This window comes from Aethalodelphis obliquidens, unplaced genomic scaffold, assembly GCF_003676395.1.
Source record: "Aethalodelphis obliquidens isolate GAN/ISIS:26980383/991018 unplaced genomic scaffold, ASM367639v1 scaffold24, whole genome shotgun sequence".
Lineage (NCBI taxonomy): Eukaryota > Metazoa > Chordata > Mammalia > Artiodactyla > Delphinidae > Aethalodelphis > Aethalodelphis obliquidens.
The window spans coordinates 6,605,180-6,631,135 of record NW_020837968.1 but is presented as its reverse complement, the minus strand read 5'-3'; positions in this window follow the sequence as shown (position 1 = coordinate 6,631,135).

The following is a 25,956-nucleotide window of genomic DNA, read 5'->3' as shown; positions in this document are numbered from 1 at the left end:
AGGAATAAAATAATATTTTTGAAGAACTATTATTCATTTATATAAATCAACTTATTTCAGAATATATAGTAAATTAAAATATTGAGACTATGGAATGGACATAAAAACATTCATAATTTAGGTTATGTTAGTATGAATTTTTTAAAGTACAGACCATACAAAATATTATTTTTTGAATGGAACTTTTCACATATGCAAATATGTATAGAATTTTTTATTTAAAAATCATATGTAATCAAACATGAAATAATCAGATTTGGGGTTTTCTTAAACTTGTAAAAAAATGGTATAATTCATCAGCATGAACACTTTCTATTACACCTTTATCAGTTTATATGATTGAGAGTAAAATAATCCAAGTAACTTAATTTTTATTTATCTATCTTAAGCTCTGAAAACATTAGTAATATGGTTCCTAAAACGAATTGTTTGAAACTGAGAGAACGATTGTTATATATGTTTTGAATAAAGACATGGGTGATAACCTATTTATATGTGATTAAAGTAGAATTGTGAAGATTAAAAGTTTTTTAAAACCCAAAAAAGATCATTTTTCTTATGGTCGATTTAACTAAGTAAAACTGGAAAAGATGGGTAGTTTAACAGACTTCCTCCATTATAGTTCATTCTTTAAGGCAATAAAGGTCAAAATTAGATCAATTTTATCAAAGTACTAATTTTAAAAATTACATTCAATCATCTACATCTAAGATGGTGATATTCCAAGGATAGTGATAAATGAAGCTGGACTGACATAAAATCTAATCATCCTTTGATAAATTGCAAATTTCTCTTCTATGCCTTAGTTACAAGTTGTCTTTTTGTGTAATGGCTTGAAAGCTGAATGAGACCTAATTGACTAAAGATTGCATCAAAATAACTGCTTTTCAAGTGTGAGCAGGCCATAATAGTATTTTATGGTTCTTGATTCTACCTACATTGAATGTTAAAACCTTGTCACAATGTTTTCAAATGAAAGATGTTAATTTTTTTATTTTAGTTTTTTCTCCATAAATTTACCTTTAGTTGCACATGAACAAGCTTAATAACTGTGTAATTTATGTCCTCAGGTTTTATCTATTCATATGTGGGATATTTAATACTGCCAGAGAAAACAGAAGGTTATAAATTCACTCTGTAGTTTATACTGACTTCATAAACTATAAGAACACAGTAAAAAAACATGATGGATACTAAAATTCAAGGAAACAATTTTGCAAACTACAGTCCGGTATCTGATTTATAGATGAAAAAGATTCACTAGTAATTTTGGTTTATCATTTAGAAGTATCTGCATAATAACACATATGGGCTTTATTTTTTCTGTTTTTAATTATTTTATAAAATTTTTTACTAGTTCATTTATTAAACATTTTCATAACAGGCAAATCTTTCAATCGAATGTTTCTAAAGGATGTAAACTTGATAAGATTTTGTATGAAATGATAACTCCGTCTTTTCTACTGACCACAGATCATATAACTAATTCATCACAGAAGTAACTTTTTTACTATTGGTCTATACATAGTTTATTGATCTGTGTCCTGATGTATATTTTAGTGTCTTTTGATTATAGAGGCTAGTTATTTTACACTTATGTTATTTCTTTTATTAAAGTCCCATAATATTTATTTGAATGGCTCTCACTAACACTGAAGTTGGTTGCTATCTTCTTAGAAAACACAATTATTTTGAAGACTTAAATACAACTGCAAAATGATACTAATATTATAATTTTACTATTTGTTTATATATTGCTAATAATGTCGATTTCAGAGGTGAGATGACTTCAATAGCTGTAACAGTTATTTTAACATGGATTATTATTGAACATTTTTCTCAGTGCTTATAAGGTGTTAACTCATGCAGGTACTATATTTCATCCATTTTACAAGTGAGAAAATACAGGTTGGGGACATTAAGTAACTTTTCCATGTAAATCAGACTCTCCAGCACATCCTAGTAAGCACACCACTGCACTGTCTCTAAAATCTGGGAAAGATGATACTGCTTCATTGAATATTTTATAATGCCGAACTCTTGCTGTTGCTTTATAGTCTCACCATTTCTTGGAGATAATTCTGAGCTAAATCTCTTATAAAAGGAGGAGTCAGATCCTCACCATTTGTATTTAACATTTTTAATTAAAACCATTCAAAAATATCCAAAATAGTGTAATAAAACAATGTAGTTATCCAGATTCAGCAATAATTATCTCATGACAAATCTTGCCTCATCTATATTTCTATCCACCCTCATATTATTTTAAAGCTAATTTCAGATATGTTATTTCATCCATTTATATTTCATCTACCATATGTCTCTACATATCTATTTATCTTTTTATTTATAATATTAATACAATGCATACCACACTATGAAATGTCTATTTCTTAATAACTTTAACTTCGCATATCCATCCAGTGTAAAAATGCTAATTAAAAATATGTATATATTTTACAGTTTTTATTTTGAATTCAGACTCAAAAAGATTCACACATTTGATTGCCTGACATCTTTTGACCCTTTTAATCTATAGATTTCCTTTCCATCCTTCTCTGTTTTGTATTTTAGTAATGTTTTGTTTTAAGAAACTGGATTGATTTTACTATAGAATTCTCCATGTTCAGTTTTTCTGTTTGCATCTGTGGTGTGCAGTTTCCCAGCTGTATTTCCATAAAATTTCTGAAAATAGTTAGTTCTATTTGAAGGAGTACTTAAATTCAGGTTCAGAGGTAGTAGAATATTCTTTCCTCAGGTGACATGTGATATGTACATACCTCTCTTTTTCTGATTGTTAGTAGCCATTGATGTTCAATACCTGTATTCACCAATTTTTTTTAGGAATTACAAAATTGTGATATTTAATTCCATTATTAATTTTCAATTTAGTAGCTGAAATTCATTAATAGAGTAATAACCCCTCATCAAATTTTTAGTTACACTGATACTTAGTTTATGTTGGAAACCCAGAATAAATGCTTGATTCTTTCCCTTAAATTAGCAGTTTTTAAAATAATGAGTTGATTCATTAGATTCTTCAAAAGGAAAAAACACCTCTGTGTGTTTGTTTGCGTGTATGTGTGTGTGTCTTAGTCTGTTTGAGCTACTGTAAAAAAAAATCACCATGGACTGGATGGTTTAAACAACAAATATTTATTTCTCACCGTTCTGGTGGCTGGAAAATCCAATATTAAAACAATGGCAGATCAGTGTCTGGTGAGGACACTTCCTGGTTTGTAGATGGCCATCTCTCACTGTGTCCCATGTGGAAGAAGGGGTAAAGAGAGCTCTCTGTGGTCTCTTTTATAAGGGCACTAATCCCATTCATGACTGCTCTGCCCTCGTAACCTAATTACTGACCTAAGGCTCTACCTCCTAAAACCATCACATTGAGGGCTTTTGTTTTCACCACAAGAACTTTGGGGAGAATACAAACATTCAGTTCTTAGAGGGTTAACGGATGTAAGTAGCAACAATATACAGGAGATTAGCTACCAAGAGTAAGTACAAAATGACTCCAAAAATTTCTCTAAGGCGAAAGAAACTTACTCAGAAAAATGACAGTTGGAAGAGGTTCTCCTCCTCAAAGCTATAATTCAGACATCACTGGAGGGTGGGGAACTGTGGCTGGGCCTGTCAATCAGAAAATCACCCACTGGGATGTCATCCAGCTAAAGCTGGTGGACAAGGAAACCTGGGCTAGCCAGCAAGCATAAAATCCTCACTAAAACCCACAGGGTGTTGGCAGGCAAAGCCTGGCAGTCAGAAAACCTCAGTCAGGTAACCTAGAGTTGCCTGAGATAGGTGAGCCTCTGCTGAGTATCAGTTACTAAAGCTGACAAAAGGGGATCTGCAAGCCAAGAGCTCCCCCGGGGAGCTGTTTGACAGAGGTTGATGGGGCAGGGAACCAAAGGCTTAATTAGCAAGCTGGAGGCTAAACATTACTGGTGTCTCCACTTAGGGCTGGTTGCTGTATATCACAGGAATAAGTCAAGCAAAGCACACAAGTAACAGGGGCAAAAAAAAAAAAAAAAACCCATCTCCTCCATGACCCCTCTATTACCCTCTGCCAACAAAGCTTAACATTGGGACAGCCGGCAATGAATCGTCAGTTTGGCTCTAAGAAACAGTAAATTGATAACAGGTATAATTTTGATTGTCAGTTATGTTCAAATTAATTTATATATTTAATGCAATTTCAACAAAAATCAAAATTATTTTGGTTGAATTTCTCAGAAATATATGAAAGGTGCTGCAGAATGGCAGATTTAAACATGAGTCCAAGGAGCCCTAAAATTCTGCCACTGTGAGGTGAAACAATTCTGGTGATCAGGGCTTCAGGCTTATTCAACCAGAGCAGCTCAGCTTTCATCTGCTTTATACTTAGCATTGCTGCACAAACTTAGTTTGATTAAAAGGACCCTGCTATCACAAGAAAACATTTTAAAAATATACTCTGCAAGTTTTAGCTGTTGAGATTAAGACAAAAAGAAAAGAAAAGAAAAGAAAAAATTGGCTTGGCAATCATTAAAACATATACAATTACCATAAACTTCATACTGGAATATTTAAGAATAAACAGATCACAATGAAAAATTGATTGCTTACATAAAGACCCAGTTATAATAAATAACTTGATGTATGTTACAAGAGGCAACTCAGATGAAAGGGCAAAGTGTTTATTACTCAACAAAAGGAGTTGGTATGATTGAGAAAGCTTTTCTTTTAAAAAAAAGTGTCGAGTTATAGTCTCACAGCACTTACCAAAATAAATTCCAAATGGAGTAAAGAGCAATAATTTTTAATAAAACTATAAAAGTTTTAAAAAGCTGCTATTTATCAAACCTGGAGAGTGGGTAGTATTAACTTTAGAAGAAATAGACACACTCACAAGGTGAAACGGGTATATTCATTTTGAAATGTTAAACTCTTTTCTATATCAAAAAGTAAATAAAATTTATAAGCAAGCAACATCTTGCAATTCAGAGAGGACAAGGGTCTACGTCTTTTAAATAGTATGAGTGCATATAAAAACAAAGAAATCACATACAATTCTAAAACCTCTATTAATGGAATTATTCACAAAGGAAAGCTACAAGTGACTAACACAGATGCTAATAAAATGCTTTATAATGGTAATTAAAATAATAATTAAATCAATATTTCTAAACACATCAAATAATTTAGAAAGTATAAAACTTTACTGTCAGAAATGCTAGGTTGAGGGGCTTCCCTGGTGGCGCAGTGGTTGAGAGTCTGCCTGCCGATGCAGGGGACACGGGTTCGTGCCCCGGTCTGGGAAGATCCCACATGCCGCGGAGCGGCTGGGCCCGTGAGCCGTGGCCGCTGAGGGTGCGCGCCCGGAGCCTGTGCTCCGCAACGGGAGAGGCCACAACAGTGAGAAGCCCGCATACAAAAAAAAAAAAAAAAGAAAAAAAAGAAATGCTAGGTTGAGTGCAATAACTGATGTCTGTCAAACTGTACCTGAGATGAATAAGAAGCCATGTAACAATTAGAGCTGATTTTTTAAATATGTGATTAAATAGCAAATGTTTATCCTCAAATATAAAAATACAGTACTCCAAAGGTGTTATCAAAGATGGAAGGACATTTTGCTATATTTTTATAGAGAATTTGAAAGTATGAAAGATTTATAGACCAAATATCAGGGAAATCTTCACTCAGAGGTCTAGGTGGAACAGAACCTGGTTTTGTAGTATTGGAGGAGAAACTAAGATATTCTAAGGGAATGAATGACACTAGCTAAGGCAGTACGACAGAAGACTTAAAGTTACAGTCAGGCTCTGGTAATATGAGCTTGGGAGCAGATTACAGAGTGACTTATAAAGTCATTTTGGAGTATGTAAATTTTACTTTAATTGATAGTACCTAGTGATTTCATTTAAGGGTGTGACATGCACAAAATAGCATACTAGTAAACCTAATATAACATCACCATGTGGTGTGGGTTTCATGGGAAAGGCTACCCATCAGAAACCTAATACGGTTTAAGCAAGATGTAAGATGTGTGTATAATAATTCATTGGCATGTTAAATGTAAAGAAGTAAATGTATGAGTCAAATATTAAAAAAATTGACAAACCTTTTCTGATTGACTATAAACAAGGGGAAAGGGAGAGCAGATGTTAAAGAAAAATTTCAATCACATTTCAGTCCTCTCTGGCCAGAAAATTAGAGGACCATTAACTGGGATGAGGAAGCCTCAGGGGGAATTGATATTAAGGATTAAAACAACTAGTTTTGATTTTGGATTTAGTGGTAGTAGTATGCAGTAGTATGTATGCAATAGTACATATGAAGAAACACGGTAATTAAGGAAAGCTCTTTAAAAGGCTGATTGAAAACTCAGGAGGGAGCCTAAGGATATGTAAGTTCAGTATTCAGGGATTAATAATATTTAGGTACTCACCTGAAATTTATTACTATCGATTCATCTTCCTACTCACAAACATTTCTAAGTAGGAATTGCACATAGTGTCCATTTTAGCCTTCTGAAATGGGTCAGAGAAGGAAATAAATAATTAACTTTGACAGTATCCTGGCAGGGAATCATACCACTGTCTTTTACATAAACCCTCCCTCCCTCCCTCCCTCCCTCCCTTCCTTTCTTCCTTCCTTCTTTCCTTCCTTCCTTCCTTCCTCCCTTCCTTCCTCCCCTCCCTCCCTCCCTCCCTCCCTCTTTCTTTCTTTCTCTTTTTTTCTTTCTCTGTTTTTCTTTCTTCCTCTTTTCTCTTTCTTTCTCTCTCTCTCCCTCCCTCCCTCCTTTCTTTTCATTTTTTTTCTGTTTCTTTTTTCTTTCCTCTCCCTCTTGTCTTCCTCTCCTCTCTTCTCCTCCTCTCCTTTTCTTTAGTGCTTGAGTATGCACAGACATGTAAAAGTGTGTGTGTGTGTGTGTGTGTGTGTGTGTTTTTCAAAGATGCCCAAATGCTCTGGCCAATTCCTCTCTGATGGCTCAGGGAGATGGATATTTGCCCCTGAGAGCAGCTCCAGCCCTCTGCTTCCTTGTATCACCCTATCATAAACTCCCCTGTTTCGTCACTGCAATTCAGAATGAATTATAAGATCAGAATTCATCTTAACTTTGGGGAATTTATCCCTAATTTATCTAAATCCTCCCTTGAATCACCATCATGATTTTATCAAATTGAAAAATTTAAATAAATAAAGGAAACACTTAAACATAGAAAAGAGAGCTTTGGCGATGGAAATTGACTGACTGGAATTAATCATTGTTAATAAATGACAACTGAACTGGTTTTCATGTATTTTAATCACTTCTTGAAGAAACTACCTTAAACAAATATTTGATATGCATTTGATAAAGTAGACATGAACAATTTTCTCTGTAGAAATTGGTTTATAAAATCATTTATAGAATAGAAAATTACATTTATTTGTCATAGAAACCATATGTTTCTTATATGAAGATATGGTTAATTGTGCAAATAATACCTGTTTTAAAAATCTTTCCTTCTTCCTCCCTTTCCCTTCCCCTTCCTTTCCCTCCTTCCCTCCTTCCCTCCCTCTCTCCTTCCTTCCTTCCTCCCTCTCTCCCTTCCTTCCTCCCTTCCTTCCTTCCTTCCTTCCCTCCCTCCTTCCCTCCCTCCCTCCTTCCTTCCCTCCCTCCCTCCCTTCCTTCCCTCCTTCCTTCCATTCTCTTTCTGACATCCACCAGTTCTCTTAAGATTACTCCAGTTTTACTTGCACTTTGTCTGTATTTGTATTTTTTTGCAATTTTATCACATGTTCATTCAAGTATCCACTACTACACTCAAGATATAGTAGTTTCATGACCAAAAAATTCCTCCTGTTTCCCTTTTATAATCACATCTACCTCCTTCTCACACATTTCACCAAGCCCTGGCAACTAATAGTCTTTTCTCCATTGCTATAAATTTTTCAGTTCAAGAATGTTATATAAATGAACTCATACTATGTAATCTTTAGATATTTGCTTTTTTTTTCACTCAGCACAATTCCCTTGAGATATCTCAAAGTCTTGTCAATCAATAATTCATTCTTTTTTACTGCTGAGTAGTATACCATGGTATGTATGTACCACAGTTTATCCATTTACCTGTTGAAGGACAGGTAGGTAGTTTACTTCTTGTACTGTTATGAATAAAGCTGATAAAAATATTGGCGTATATGTTTTGTGTGAATGTAAGTTTTCCATTCTCTGGAATAATTGCCCAAGAGGACAGTAGCTAGGCCAATTGGTAGTTGCATGTTTAATTTTACAAGAAACTACGAAATTATTTTTAGGGTGCCTATGCTTTTTTTTTTAACATCTTTATTGGAGTATAATTGCTTTACACTGGTGTGTTAGTTTCTGCGATATAACAAAGGGATTCAGTTATACATATACATATATCTCCATATCTCCTCCCTCTTGCGTCTCTCTCCCACCCTCCCTATCCTACCCCTCTAGGTGGTCACAAAACTCCGAGCTAATCACCCTGTGCTATGCGGCTGCTTCCCACTAGGTATCTATGTTACATTTGGTAGTGTATATATGTACATGCCACTCTCTCACGTCGTCCTAGCTTACCCTTCCCCCTCCCCATGTCCTCAAGTACATTCTCTACGTCTGTGTCTTTATACCTTTCCTGCCCCTAGGTTCTTCATAACGATTTTTTTTTTAGATTCCATATATATGTGTTAGCATACGGTATTAATTTTTGTCTTTCTGACTTACTTCACTCTGTATGGCAGACTCTAGGTCCATCAACCTCACTACAAATAACTCAATTTCGTTTCTTTTTATGGCTGAGTAATATTCCATTATATATATGTGCCACAACTTCTTTATCCATTCACCTGTCGAGGGACACTTCAGTTGCTTCCATGTCCTGGCTATTGTAAATAAATAGAGCTTCAATGAACATTGTGGTACATGACTCTCTTTGAATTATGGTTTTCTCAGGGTATGTGCCCAGTAGTGGGATTGCTGGGTCATATGGTAATTCTATTTTTAGTTTTTTAAGGAACCTCCATACTGTTCTCCATAGCGGCTGTATCAATTTACATTCCCACCAACAGTGCAAGAGGGTTCCTTTTTCTCCACACCCTCTCCAGCAATTATTCTTTGTAGATTTTTTGATGATGACCATTCTGAATGGTGCAAGGTGATACCTCATTGTAGTTTTGATTTGCATTTCTCTAATGATTAGTGATGTTGAGCATCCTTTCATGTGTGTGTTGGCGATCTGTATATTTTTCTTTGGAGAAGAGTCTATTTAGGTCTTCTACCCATTTTGGGATTGGATTGTATCTTTTTTTGATACTGAGCTGCATGAGCTGCTTGTAAATTCTGGAGATTGATCCTTTGTCAGCTGATTCATTTGAAAATATTTTCTCCCATTCTGAGGGTTGTCTTTTCATCTTATTTATGGTTTCCTTTGCTGTGCAAAAGCTTTTAAGTTTCATTAGGTCCCATTTGTTTATTTTTGTTTTTATTTACATTTCTCAGGGGGTGGGTCAAAAGGATCTTGCTGTGATTTATGTCACAGAGTGTTCTTCCTATGATTTCCTCTAAGAGTTTGATAGTGTCTGGCCTTACATTTAGGCCTTTAATCCATTTTGAGTTTGTATTTATGTATGGTCCTAGCGAGTGTTCTAATTTCATTCTTTTCCATGTAGCTGTCCAGTTTTCCCAGCACCACTTATTGAAGAGGCTGTCTTTTCTCCATTGTATACTTTTGCCTCCTTTATAAAAGATAAGGTGACCATATGTGCGTGGGTTTATCTCTGGGGTTTCTCTGGGGTTGCACTGATCTATATTTCTGTTTTTGTGCCAGTACCATACTGTCTTGATTATTGTAGCTTTGTCGTATAGTATGAAGTCAGGGAGCCTGATTCCTCCAGCTCCAGTTTTCTTTCTCAAGGTTGCTTTGGCTTTTCGGGGTCTTTTGCGTTTCCATACAAACTGTGAAATTTTTTCTTCTAGTTCTGTGAAATATGCCATTGGTAGTTTGAAAGGGATTGCACTGAATCTGTAGATTGCTGTGGGTAGTATAGTCATTTTCACAATGTTGATTCTTCCAAGTCAAGAGCATGGTATTTCTCTCCACATGTTTGTATCATCTTTAATTTCTTTCATCAGTGTCTTATAGATTTCTGCATGCAGTTCTTTTGTCTCCTTAGGTAGGTTTATTCCTAGGTATTTTTTTCTTTTTGTTGCAGTGGAATATGGGAGTGTTTCCTTAATTTCTCTTTCAGATTTTTCATCATTAGTGTATAGGAATGCACGAAATTTCTGTGCATTAATTTTGTATCTTGCTACTTTACCAAATTCATTGATTAGCTCTAGTAGTTTTCTGGTAGCATCTTTAGGATTCTCTGTGTATAGTATCATGTCATCTGCAAACAGTGACAGATTTACTACTTCTCTGATCTGGATTCCTTTTATTTCTTTTTATTTTTCTGATTGCTGTGGCTAAAACTTACAAAACTATCTTGAATAATAGTCGTGAGAGTGGACAACCTTGTCTAGTTCCTGATCTTAGAGGAAATGGTTTCATTTTTTCACCATTGAGATCAATGTTGACTGTGGATTTGTCATATATGGCCTTTATTATGTTGAGGTAAGTTCCCTCTATGCCTACTTTCTTTAGGGTTTTTATCATAAATGGGTGTTGAATTTTGTCAAAAGATTTTTCTGCATCTATTGGGATCATCATATGGTTTTTCTCCTTCAGTTTATTAATATAGTGTATCACGTTGATTGATTTCTATGTATTAAGATTCCTTGCATTTCTGGGATAAACCCCACTTGATCATGCTGTATGATCCTTTTAATGTGCTGTTGGATGCTGTTTGCTAGTATTTTGTTGAGGATTTTTGCATCTATGTTCATCAGTGATATTGGTCTGTAGTTTTCTTTCTTTGTGACATCTTTTTCTGGTTCTGGTATCAGGGTGATGGTGGCCTTGTAGAATGAGTTTGGGAGTGTTCCTCTCTCTGCTATATTTTGGAAGAGTTTGAGAAGGATAGGTGTTAGCTTTTTTCTAGATGTTTGATAGAATTCGCCTGTGAAGCCATCTGGTTCCACGCGTTTGTTTGTTGGAAGATTTTTAATCACAGTCTCAATATCAGTGTTTGTGATTGGTCTGTTTTTATTTTCTATTTCTTCCTGGTTCAATCTTGGAAGGTTGTGCTTTTCTAAGAAGTTGTCTGTTTCTTCCAGGTTGTCCGTTGTATTGGCATATAGTTGATGGTAGTAATCTCTCATGATCCTTTGTATTTCTGCAGTGTCAGTTGTTCCTTCTCCTTTTTCATTTCTAATTCGGTTGATTTGAGTGTTTTCCCTTTGTTTCTTGATGAGTCTGGCTAATGATTTATCAATTTTGTTTATCTTCTCAAAGAACCAGCTTTTAGTTTTATTGATCTTTGCTATTGTTTCATTTATTTTTCATTTATTTCTGATCTGATCTTCATGATTTCTTTCCTTCTGCTAACTTTGGTTTTTCTTGTTCTTCTTTCTCTAATTGCTTTAGGTGTAAGTTAGGTTGTTTACTTGAGATGTTTGTTTCTTGAGGTAGGATTGTGTTGCTATAAACTTCCCTCTTAGACCTTCTTTTGCTGCATCCCATAGGTTTTGGGTTATTGTGTTTTCATTGTCATTTGTTTCTAGGTATTTTTTGATTTCTTCTTTGATTTCATCAGTGACCTCTTGGTTTTTAAGTAGTGTATTGTTTAGCCTCCATGTGTTTGTATTTTTTACAGATTTTTTCCTGTAATTAGTATCTAGTCTCATAATGTTGTGGTTGGAAAAGATACTTGATATGATTTCAATTTTCTTAAATTTACCAAGCCTTGATTTGTGACCCAAGATATGATCTATCCTGGAGAATGTTCCATGAGCACTTGTGAAGAAAGTGTATTCTGTTTTTTTCGAATGGAATGTCTTACAAATATCAATTAAGTCCATCTTGTTTAATGTATCATTTAAAGCTTGTCTTTCCTTATTTAGTTTCATTTTGGATGATCTGTCCACTGGTGAAAGTGGGGTCTTAAAGTCCCCTACTATGATTGTGTTACAGTCGATTTCCTGTTTTATGGCTGTTAGCATTTGCCTTATGTATAGAGGTGCTCCTATGTTGGGTGCATGAATATTTACAATTGTTATATCTTGTTCTTGGATTGATTCCTTGATCATTATGTAGTGTCCTTCTGTGTCTCTTGTAATAGTCCTTGTTTTAGAGTCTATTTCGTCTTATCTGAGAATTGCTACTCCAGCTTTCTTTTGATTTCCATTTGCATTGAATATCTTTTTCCATGCCCTCACTCTCAGTCTGTATGTGTCCCTAGTTCTGAATGGGTCTCTTGTAGATAGAATATATATGGGTCTTGTTTTTGTATCCATTCAGCCAGTCTATGTCTTTTGGTTGGAACATTTAAACCATTTACATTTAAGGTAATTATTGATATGTATGTTCCTATTACCATTTTCTTAATTGTTTGGGTTTGTTATTATAGGTCTTTTCCTTCACTTGTGTTTCCAGAATAGAGAAGTTCCTTTCACATTTGCTGGAAAGCTGGTTTGGTGGTGCTGAATTCTCTTAGCTTTTGCTTGTCTGTAAAGGATTTAATTTCTCCATTGAATCTGAACGAGATCGTTGCTGGGTAGAGTAATCTTGGTTGTAGGTTTTTCCCTTTCATCACTTTAAATATGTCCTGCCACTCTGTTTGGCTTGCAGAGTTTCTGCTGAAAGATCAGCTGTTATCCTTATGGGGATTTCCTTGTATGTTGTTTTTCCCTTGCTGCTTTTAATATTTTTCCTTTGTGTTTAATTTTTGATAGTGTGATAATTATGTGTCTTGACATGTTTCTCCTTGGACTTATCCTGTATGGGACTCTCTGTGCTTCCTGGACTTGATTAACTATATCCTTTCCCATATTAGAGAAGTTTCAACTAAAATCTCTTCAAATATTTTCTCACTCCCTTTCTTTTCCTCTTCTTCTTCTGGTACCCCTATAATTCTAATGTTGGTGCATTTAATGTTCCCCAGAGGTCTCTGAGACTGTCCTCAATTGGTAAACCTTTTGGTGGCAGAAATAACTTACTCTTAGGATTGAACTCAATGTTTATGAGAATTTTTGTACATATTAGGCACTCAAAAGTTTTCATTGGATAATCATGCTTACAGAATATCTTATAGATAATTTGTATACATAAAATGAAGAGGACTTTCTTTTAAATGTTTTATTGCTACGGTAATAAAACTAAACAAAAATTGTGTTGGATACAGTATATGGAGTGGAAATAATATACATAATTTCTTACTAATTTCTGGAAAATATGACTTGCCTTCTGGCCAATTATTTGCAAATAAAAACTAAAATGAAATACCACCTCACGCATTAGAAGAGCTACTATAAAAAAAAAAAACCCATAAAACAACAAGTGTTGTCAAGGAAGTGAAGAAATTGGAAACTTGTGCACCGTTGGTGGGAACATGATATGGTACAGCCACTGTGGAAAACAGTATGGAAATTTCTCAAAAAATTAAAAACTGAATTACCACAAGATCCAGCAATTCTATTAATACATCTGGGTATATACCCAAAAGAACTGAAAGTAGGCTTTTGAAGAGGTTTTGTACTCCATCTTCATAGCAGCATTATTACATTGCTAAAACATGGAAGCAACCCATGTGCCCATCAAATAATGAGTGGATAAGCAAAATGTGGTATATGCATACAATAGTATATTTTTCTTAAAAGAAAAGGAAACTCTTCAGTATATTCCAACATTGCTGGGCCTTGAGGACATCATGCTAAGTTAAATAAACCAGCCACAAAAAAGCCAAATACTGTCTGATTCCACTTATAAGAGCTACTTAATCAAAATCATAAAGGCAGAAAGTATAATAATAGTGGTTGCCAGGGACTGGAAGCAGGGAAGACTGAGTTATTGTTTGATAGGTATAGAGTTTCAGATGTACAAGATGACAAGTGTTAAGGGGATGGATGGTGGCAATGGCTCCACAACAAAGTGAATGTATTTAATACCACTGAACTGTATGCTTCCAGTATTAAGAAGGAGTGTCCACATTATGCATGCAAATAACTTATTAGTATACACAGATACATAAAAAGGGATAAATGCAAATCTAAATACCCACTGCATGTGAAAATATGTCATTTACATATGCAGCTTAAATATCTCTTTTTGAAATCCTGATACTGCTAATGTGCAATTATTTGCTGCTGGGTTGAAGTTTGCTATTCATGTTTTCTTTTGTACTTTTAACAGACTTCTTTATTTTTTTAATATAGTATTATTCTCTAGCATTTTTGCTACCTCACACTATTTTCTATTATATCATCTATGTGTTTAATGCCATCAACACACCTTGTGTTATAAGCATTGGTACAGAATCAACACATCTGAGCCATGGCCCGAATCCTGTTAACGAATGTGTACCTGGTCTCCCTTCTTAAAATGCATGTTTCCCCCTCCCTTGAATTAAATTTCACCTACTAACTGGGAAAAATATTCTAACTAGATGAACATGACGTAATGAGTTTAGTCTCTCGCCTCCGCAGTTACTCTTTTGGAGCTCCTTCCTTCTGCTAATTCTCCAGAGGAAAAATGTAACAGCCTTACTACAGCTCCACTTCTCCACTATTCTTTCCACTCCCAAACAAGACATTTTGTCATTATTTCCTGTTTGTCCGATACTAGACTTTTACTGGTCTGTTCAAAGCCATCGTTTTCCACCACAATGTCATTTATGTATGCAACAAATATTTTTTGAGTACCTACTCCGTGACAGACTGTCTTCTAGGTGCTTCTAATACATCTGTGAACAAAACAAAGATTCCTGCTACCTTCTAGTGGAGAAGACAGACAGTAAACAATAAACATCATAAATAAATTAATTGTGTAGTATGTTAGAAAGTACTGAGTGCTTAGGAAAAAATAAAAATTGAAGCGAGATTAGCAGAATGAAGGTGGAGGGAGAGAGGCAATTGACATCCAAATGGACAGGGAAAGCCAAATTTTGAAGACGATATTTAAGCAAAATTGAAGAGAGTTAGGCAAGAGGAGATGTGAGGGAAGGCATTCTGAGAAAGACCCAACATTGTAGACAGTGACTGGCATGACTGAGATACAGCCAAAGGCCCATGTGACAGATAGAGAATAAATGAGTGGAAGAGCAGTAGGATGAGTTCTGAGAGGTATGCTACTGTCTCCCTCCTTTGCTCTGCCTTGGCCACAAAACTCTGAAAGACATGCATCATTATGCTCACTATGTCCTATTCTTTTTCTTCTCATTTTCACCTATAACCATTTCAGTTTGGACTTATCTTCAACTATCCCACGGAAACTGCTCCTGTCAAATTAAGACCTGACCTCTGCCTTGATAAAGCCATAGGTTAGTTCTAGCTCATGTTTCATCTAACATAAATTATCAACCCAATTTGACGGTTGCTTACTTCTTCCTCTTAGAATCCCTTTCCTCATTTGGTTGGTTTCCTCCTACCTCACTGGTCTCTCCTCAGGACCTTTGCTGTAGTATTGCTTTAAAATGGAATCATGGTGAGAAGCACACCAGTGACTCCAGGGGTGAGAACTGACTGGGAAGGGATACAGATGAATCTTTTGGGTGTGATGGAAGTGTTTTATATCTTGGTTGTAGTAGTGACTTATGTTTATATATTTGTGACAAGTTATCAAAGCACATGCCTGAAGTGGGAGCATTTTACTGCATTGACATTCTATGTCCATAAAGTACATTATTAAACTAGTCAAGAATCATTACAAAATCTTGGAAAGAGATCCACATTTGCAGAGCAGAATTGATTTATGAGAAATGTACCTTACAAAGCATCAGGAAAGGAAATTATATCATACACCATGCTTAGTTTCATATATGTATGTATATATAGAATTGGTTATATATAAAAATTTGGTTATACATATATAATTCATACATATAGAGAGACTAGGGAAAGAAATCCTACTAATTCACAAATGTATGAATAAGTATTTGGCATTATTAGTTCGCAATGAAATAATACAAATGAAAACTTCAACTACACACACCTAATGGAATGGCTAAAATTTTTTTTTTTTTTTTTTGCGGTATGTGGGCCTCTCACTGTTGTGGCCTCTCCCGTTGCGGAGCACTGGCTCCGGATGTGCAGGCTTAGCGGCCGTGGCTCACGGGCCTAGCCGATCCGCAGCATGTGGGATCTTCCTGGCCCGGGGCATGAACCCGTGTCCCCTCATCGGCAGGCAGACTCTCAACCACTGCACCACCAGGGAAGCCCTTTTTTTTTTTTTTGGAATGGCTAAATTTTTAATAAAGAAAACTGGATAATATCAAGTGTTGGCAATGATATGGAGGGTGGGACCTCTTATACATTATTGTTGGAAATATAAATACTTTAGTTGTTTGGCAGTGTTTATGGTGCTAAAAGCAAGGATATAGGTTACTGTGGGGGGATAACAGCTGGGCCATTGTATTAATTTACTAATATTTTTTACTGTTCACATTTAGATGTGTTCACTTTTTGAAAATTCATCAAGCGGGATAGTCATAATTTGTGTGGTTCTCTGCATGTACTACTTTAATAAAAATTTATGGTAGAGTAGAGGTGAACATAAAATGACCCTGATACCTATCATTAAACTACTTTCTAAAAATAAATAAAGATGTATGAGTTGCAACCAGAAATATATAATATTATGTCACTGCCCACGGTATTATCATTTTAAAAAGTTACCAATTATAAATGGAAAAGTAATGTTTTAAACTGCATTTGTGATTTTTAACGAGGTTGAAAATGATTTTGTATATTGTTTTCTATTAAGGATTATATGCGACATTATATTCCCTGGTGAATGTAAGTGAAAATTTTGTACATAAATTCTTCCCTTTGTTTGGTAGCTATAAAATGTCATATGAACTGGCCAAATTCATTACCCAAGATGTCCACGTACATATATTTGTTTCTGATGGAAATAATTAGTCTTTAATTGCTGTTTTTAAGTGCATACAGATTGTTTCTTTTGCTCAGACAGATACAATTTGTTTGCAATTATTTCCAGCATTTTGCACACTACCACAAGAAAACAATTAAGGGAATGTCTCAAGAGTTGTTTGCCTATATTTTTCTGGCACCTTAAATGTGATTAGATAAGAGAGTCAGGTTTTAAATGTAACAACAAGAAATACATGAGATATCTTGCTGCTATGAAGGCCTTTTGTAAACGTTCACCATCCCTTCACTTGCACAATGCTTCAGGTTTTTTAAAAAATATTAATCATAAAAAACATAAGTTGGGCTTCCCTGGTGGCGCAGTGGTTGAGAGGCCACCTGCCAATGCAGGGGACACGGGTTTGTGCCCTGGTCCGGGAAGATCCCACATGCCGCGGAGCGGCTGGGCCCGTGACCTATGGCCGCTGAGCCTGTGCGTCCAGAGCCTGTGCTCCGCAACGGGAGAGGCCACAACAGTGAGAGGCCCGCGTACCACAAAAAAACAAAAAACAAAAACCAAAAACCCAAAAAACATAAGTTAAGTTGAAAAGAGAAAAAAATAAAGGTTATATATTTTGTTTAGAAACTGAGAATTTTCCACTTTAAATGGATATTTGTCTTTCCTTGATTTGCAAGAGGCTAGAAACAAAAGCAATTGTTTTATTGCATCCATTATTTTATTTAGCACGACCTAAAACTCTCAGATCACAGAAATTAGAGAAATTCTCAATTTTTGTCATGACAGTAATTTTTTTAACATACTACTTTTAAAAACAAAGATTAGCTTAAATGGAAATTGAAAACTAAACTAAATTTACAATGTGTGAGAGAGATACATTGTCAGGTTAATATAAAAAATATTCAGTGCATTCTTCTTTAAAGGCTATACTTTTCTTGAGATATACGAGAGGAAAAACAACCATAACATTATTTCCCTTACTATCATTAACAATTTTCACAGATTACAATTTAACCTATTTGATACATAACGGTATTGCATGAATTTTGAAGATGTTTTTATTGAAATAATTTCTGTGGCAGTTTATAGTCTCATGATTTTATCTGATAAGAGCAACTATATGGAAAATGAATTGCAGGCATATTTACTCTCATTGTTAATTTAATTGTGACTCTTAAAATTTAGTAAATATTAGGAATTACTACAACTAGAGACACAGGTATGTAATTAATGCTTGCTTTATGGTTTATACCCAAATGTCCTTTTCCCAGCTGAAATACTGAGGTCAGTTTATATGCTACAGATTGGAATGGGTTATAATCCCTCCTGTGCATCTCAGTAGCTATCTAATCTCAAAAAAACATGCTTTCCTCACCTGTAAGATAGACACTGTCAAATGACAGAACTAAAACAATTTAGTAACTAGTTTGATGTCCTTTATTCAAGGGAAAACAATCCATTGAATCGGGAGTACATTGCCTCACAGTAGTGAAGCTCTCTTCCTAGGAGTTTGGGCAAGAACGAGTTTTATAGAAAGTTAGAAGAGGCAATGCAGAAACAGGGCATGATTGGCTAGGAGGCTGGGAATTTCCTGTAAAGCTAGGTGGTCCTATTTTTTCAGAGGAGGTTAGCTGGCTAAAGCTGAGTTGGAAGATCGTGATTGGTGTTAGGTTTCTGGGGTACTTCCCATAAGTGCAGGCTGACTTAGGTTTAGATTTGTGACATGGGCCAGGCCACTGGGGCAGATTCTATTTTGTAGGTCCCAATATACAAGTTAACTTTATCAGTTAAAGAGAAATCAGAACGATACTCTCTGTGTGGTCTGCAGACCCCTAAATCTTATTGGTCTCCAGGGCTATAAGCTTTCCAATTTGGAGCCTTGGCCGATCACAATTCAGGTAGCCATCACCATGGGAATACTTCTTTTGGCAGCTCTGCCTGGTCTCCTCCCAGGTTTACTGTGAAGGACCAGCACCTCCTCATGCATGGGCAACTCCATGTTTAAATAGACTAAAAATAGTGGGAAGCTATCGTCTGAGCTACCTAGTTAGGTCCCTGACTAGCCACAACCAAACTTAGGCTTCACGTTGGGCTGCACTTCTCATCTTACAGTACAGACTGAAGCGGGAATTACCAGAAGACATTCATGATTCAAAATTTGCTTCTCCTGGCAGATCTACTTCCTTGGCTAGGAGTAAGTATAGATGAGGCTAGGATCAGGAAACTCTCCTTAAATCTTGAAGATATTGCAGAATCTACTGCTGAAGCAAAAGCTTTCCAACAAAAATCCCTAGCCTCTCTGGTCAAAGATGTTCTTTGATAATAAGATGGCTGTCAGTTACCTTTTCACTGAGCTAGGAGGTGTCTGTGTTGTGGTCAACATTACTTGCTGCACTTGGATTAATACTTCTGGGGAAGTAGGGACTCAGCTACCTAAAATCACTGATCACTTGGCTTCAGAAAGTGACTCCTTAAACAAGGTTCCTTTGATCTACTTAAGTTCGTTTGAGTTCTGGGGACCATGGCTTCAGAGCACCCTCCAAATGTTTGGTATTATCCTGTTTACAGTCATTCTAATAGTCTACCTGGTGCACTATGTTGTTTCAAAAGCTTTAAATGCATGCCTGGAGCAGCTGGCAACCAGACAAACGATCTCCCTTCACCTGGAACACCAAAAATAGGATAAAGAAAATGGCCAACTAAGAGACTTTGATACCCTAGCCTACAAATTTCAGTTAGAGACCCAAACTCACTCCAAAATCAGCAAAAAGTGGAAGCTCAGAGAGGCGCTAATACCTGAAACTTTGGTCAGTACTCTTAGTACAACTGAGAGTTTAATCAAAAGGGGGTATTGATAAAATTAATTCATATATCAGCACCCCAAATATGGAGGCCACCCTAGGGGCCTGGCCCACATCACAAATCTAAACCTAAGTGAGCCTGCACTCATGGGAAACACCTCACTGTCAAGGAAACCTAACACACACCAATCACAATCCTGCAACTCAGCTTTAGCCATCTCACCTCATCTTAGAAAAGAGGACCTGCTAGCCTTATAGGAAATTCCAGACCTCCTAGCTATTCATGTCCTATTTCTGTGTTGCCTTCTCCAATGTTCTACAAAACTTACTCTTGCCCACATTTCCTCAGGAAGAGCGCTTCACTGCTGTGGGGCAAAATACTGCCCCAAACCCTGAATTGTTTTCCCTTGAATAAAGGGCATCAAACTTATTACTAAATATTTTTGGTTTTGCCATTTGACAACATAATAGCAGCAGCTTCAGACAATTGTCATGAGGATAGAATTACTTAATTAATATAAAGCACTGCTGCTCTTCTTAGCAAAACTTCGCCATGGGTGCTAGATAATTTATATCAGTAACCTATCATGCTTATGTTAGATATTATAAATTATCATATATATTTAATGCCTTCTATCTATATACTTATGTAGACTGCATTTATCTAACATATATCTATAAATATAAATTTGTATCTTTTCTATATGTTATTTTGCCATTAAGGTCTTTCCTCCTAATTCAGAATTTCTGTAATTTAGACAGTGTTAAGTATGACTTTTTTGAAATATCTGTGAAAAAGGTATTTTTACAAGATATGTTTGTTTATTAAATTTTCTAGAGGAATCGATTGCCTTGTTTATGAAGAAATAATATTGACACACTTGTCAAAAAATGCAGGCCCTCTTGGTTATTTTATAGAGTCTCATTTCTTTTTATCTCATATTCATCTGACAGTTTTAGTTAATACTTAGCGCGCTCTCTGCTCTTGGCAACTTTTGATCATGAAACCAGTCAGGGCTCCATGTCACAACTCAATATACACTTTCCTTTCAGATGCATCTTAATGTCCAACCATGACTTTTTCATATTGAACTTCTCTATGAATTTGACCTAAACATTTTAAAAACTATCTTTAGATAGACCTATTAAAATATGCAAAATTTAGTAATTTAACTCTGAACCCTGCTTATATACTTATTCAGAGAGATCTTCTAGAGTTTCCAACTTGATAGCATTAAGTAGTTCTACTTTAAATTATTGCATTGGTTTACAAATAACCAGGTAGCATTCAGCTCTAAATATTCCAAAATTCAAGTTTGCATGATTTTTTTCATTCAGTTGATATTAATAAACAACTTTTATTGAGGAAACCCCATGTAAATTTGTAAAAGACGTTTCCATTTCTAGGATTCATAAGAAGCTTTGGAATGTAGTATTAAGGGTAGGCCACTTTAAATTATCTTGTATTATCAAATAGTCAAAGCATTTTTCTCCTAAACCTGACTTTACAAAAATATGTTTATTGCAATTTCAAAAGAAAAAAAAAATTTTTAATAGAAAGAAAACAAAAGAAATTTAAAAATTTAGTATGAATAATCCAGCAGCCATTTGTGAATCTGTATGTGAATACTTACATCTACTAGAAGTATCTGTTTTGTAGCCCCAATATAAAGTTTTTATATTTTCTTTCATTTTTTGTTTATATATAAGCTTTTACTCTTATACATTTGATTATTCATTTGCTAATGGTTGTTTAATATATGTGTGAAAAAATATTGTTCAACAATAAGCAGTGAATTTTTTTCATGAGTTAACCTAATCAACAACCAAAAAAAGTAAAGATTAGTAAAATCAGATGTAATAGATATGACTAAAAAATAGTAGTATTTAAAATGACCACAATGTACACATCCAAGAGGGTTTATCTGTTATTTGATTTCTTGAAGACGATTACTTTCAACTGTGGCTTTCAAACTTACTTTTTGATTTTGACTGAAAGAATAATGTATGACATGTTTACAAGCACACACACATACACACATGCAATTGAACCAAAAATTTATCAACCAATACTAATCCAATCTAAGGTGGGATCATTTTGTAAACAATGAGAATGCTTTCTTTTTAGGGCTCATAATTTGACTATGAAGGGAAGTCAAAGAAAGAAATTGAAATGTGATCTAAAAAGTGGGGATCTTTTATGTGCCTTTCTCCTGCCCCCCCTCACATTTCTCCTCCCTCCCTTCCTTCCTTCCTTCCTTCCTTCCTTCCTTCTTTCCTTCCTTCCTTCCTTCCTTCCTTCCTTCCTTCCTTCCTTCCTTCCTTCACTATGAAAATGGATATGGCTCCTTGATATTTTTTCTTTGCTGCTGGCATAATGTTAACTTTAGTCAGTAGAGGGCGTGCTAAAGATATTGCAGGAGGAGAAAGGATGGCTTTCTGGTTCTGGTGTGCTCATCTGGCAGGCTCTTGCAGCAATGAGCCTGTTCTCCAGCATCCTATTCCTGCAGACATGCGGCCCCACCAGGGCTCAGTTCCTTCAGTTTTCTCTAGCACCAAGCTCCTGCCAGGCTCATAGTTTCTCCAGTGTCTAGACCCTGGAGCACATAACAGAAGTACCCTTTGGCCACAGCTTCCCCTGGCTCTTGCTTGTGTGCTTTCTGACCAGGATGCCATAGGTTAGACACTTTCACTGCACCCTAGTGGTCAGATTTCTGGTAAGTTCTGGAGGGCACCTTTCCTGAAATTCAGCTAGTGTGAGGCCATTATATTTTTTACACAATTTTACAAGTATAATATTAATATAAAAGAGCACATTGGTAGCCTTATTTTGTAGTTTCTAATTTTGACCCATCTGTAATAAATCTCTCAAACTTTTCTCAGTGAACACACACACACACACACACACACACACACACACACACACACACACAAATTCTTCTCATAGATACCATGTGAAAATGTACTCAGTCCAATGAGTAGTCTCATATAGACAATTGGGTGATATTTCTGCATATCTGTCTTCTTGACATTTATAATAGAAGAAAATACATATAATTTATATTTTTAAATTTTTAATTATTTTTGGAGTGTTCATTCCAAATGCAATCTTTAAATTTCCATTTCTTTTTTTTAAATTTAAATATAGTTAATTTACAATGCAATGTTAGTTTCAAGTGTACAGCAAAGTGATTAAGTAACACATATACATTTATTCTTTCTTGGATTCTTTTCCATTATAGATTATTATGATACACTAAGTATAGTTCCGTGTGCTATATAGTAGGTCCTTGTTGTTTACCTATTTTATATATAGTAATGTGTATATGTTTATCCCAAAGTTAATTTATCTCCCTCCCTCACCACAGTATCCCTTTTGGTAAACACTGTTTTCTAGGTAAACACTGTTTTCTATGTCTGTGAGTCTATTTCTGCTTTATAAATAAGTTCATTTGTATCATTTAAAAAATTTTTATTAGAGTATAGTTGATTTACAATGTCATGTTAGTTTCAGGTGTATAGTACACTGATTCAATTATATATATACACACACACACACACACACACACACACACACACATACACATACATACACACACACATATATATTCTTTTTCAGATTCTTTTCCCTTGTAGATTATTACAAAATACTGAGTATAGCTGAGTTGAGTATAGTTCCCCGTGCTATATAGTAGGTCCTTGTTGGTTACATATTTTATACATAGTAGTATGTATATGTTAATCCCAAATTCCTAATTTATCCCTACCTCCCTTCCCCTTTGGTAACTGTCTGTGGGTCTATTTCTGTTTTGTAAATAAGTTCATTTGTATCTTGTTTTTTTAGATTCCACATATAAGTGATATCATATGATATTTGTCTTTGTCTGGCTTACTTCACTTAGTATGATAATCTCTAGGTCCATCTATGTTGCTGCAAATGGCATTATTTCATTCTTTTCTGTGGCTGTTATTCCATTGTATATATATATACCACATATTCTTTATCCATTCATCCGTTGATGGACATTCAGGTTGTTTCCATGTCTTGGCTATTGTAAATGCTTCTGCTATGAACACTGGGGTGCATGTATCTTTATGATTTATAATTTTGTCTGGATATATGCCCAGGAGTGGGATTGCTGGATCATACATCAACTCTATTTTTAGTTTTTTGGGGAACCTCCATACTATTTCCCATAGTGGCTGCACCAATTTACATTTCCACCAACAGTGTAGGAGGGTCCCTTTTCTCCACACCCTCTCCAGCATTCATTATCTGTAGACTTTCTAATGATAGCCATCCTGATTGGTCTGAGGTGATACTATATTGTAGTTTTGATTGGCACTTCTCAGATAATTAGCAATGTTGAGCATCTTTTCATGTGCCTATTGACCATCTGTATGTCTTCTTTGGAGAAATGTCTATTTAGATCTTCTGCCCATTTTTTGATTGAGTCATTTGTTTTTTTGATATTGAGCTGTATGAGCTGTTTGTATATTTTGGAAATTAAGCCCTTGTCAGTTGCATTGTTTGCGAATACTTTCAGTCTGTAGGTTGTCTTTTTGTCTTGTTTATGGTTTCCTTTGCTGTGCAAAAGCTTTAAAGTTTAATTAGGTCCCATTTGTTTAGTTTTATTCCCATTACTCTAAAAGGAAGCTGCAAAAAAATATTGCTGAGATTTATGTCAAAGAGTGTTCTGCCTATATTTACCCCTAGGAGTCTTATAGTATCCAGACTTACATTTAGGTCTTTAATTCATTTTGAGTTTATTTTTTATATGGTATTAGGGAGTGTTCTAATTTCATGCTTTAACATGTAGCTGTTCAATTTTCCCAGCACCACTTATTGAAGAGACTGTCTTATCTCCCTTGTATATGCTTGCCTCCATTGTCATAGATTAATTGACCATAAGTGCGTGGGTTTATTTCTGGGCTTTCTACGCTATTCCGTTGATCTATATGTCTGTTTTTGTGCCAGTACCATACTGTTTTGATTACTATAGCTTTGTAGTATAGTTTGAAGCCAGGGTGCATAATTCTTTGAATTCCATTATTCTTTCTCAAGATTGTTTTGGTTATTTGAGGTCTTTTGTATTTCCATACAAATTTAAAAATTTTTTATTCTAGTTCTGTGAAAAAATGCCATTAGTAATTGGATAGGGATGACATTGAATCTGTAGATTGCCTTGGATAGTATGGTCATTTTGACAATACTGGTTCTTCCAATCCAAGAAAATGGTATATCTTTCCATCTGTGTGTGTGGTCTTCAATTTCTTTCATCAGTGTCTTAAAGTTTTTGGAATACAGGTCTTTTGCTGCCTTAGGTAGGTTTATTTTGAGGTATTTTATGGTTTTGACACAATGGTAAATGGGATTGTTTCCCTAATTTCTCTTTCTGATATTTTGTTGTTAGTATATGGAAATGCAACAGATTTCTATATATTAATTTTGTATCCAATAACTTTACCAAATTCACTGATGAGCTCTAGTAGTTTTCTGGTGGTGTCTTTAGGATTTTCTATGTGTAGCATCATGTCATCTGCAAACAGTGACAGTTTTGCTTCTTTTCCAATTTGGATCTCTTTTGTTTCTTCTTCCTCTCTGATTACCATGGCTAGGACTTCCAAAACTATGTGGAATGAAACTGGCAAGAATGCGCATGCTTGTCGTGTTCCTGATCTTAGAGGAAATGCTTTCAGCTTTTCACTGTTGCGTATGATGTTAGCTGTGGGTTTGTCATATATAGCCTTTATTATGTTCAGGTATCTTCCCTCTGTTACCACTTCCTGAAAAGCTTTTTTCATAAATGAATGTTGAATTTTATCAAAATCTTTTTCTGTATCTATTGAGATGATCATATGTTTTTTATTCTTCAGCTTGTTAATGTGGTGTATCACATTGATTGATTTGGGGATATTGAAATATTCACCTTTGAAGCCAAATGCTCTGGGGCTCCTCTTCCTGGTGCCAGACCCCTGGGTTGAGGAGCCTTACATAGGGCTCAGGACTCTCACTCCTGTGGAAGAGGCTATGCAATACAATTATTCTCCTGTTTGTGGGTTGCCCACACAGGGTGTATGGGATTTGATTATATCGCAAGTCTACCCCTCCTACCAGTCTCATTGTGATTCCATCTTTATGTCTTTAGCTGTAGAGGATCTTTTCTGGTAGGTTT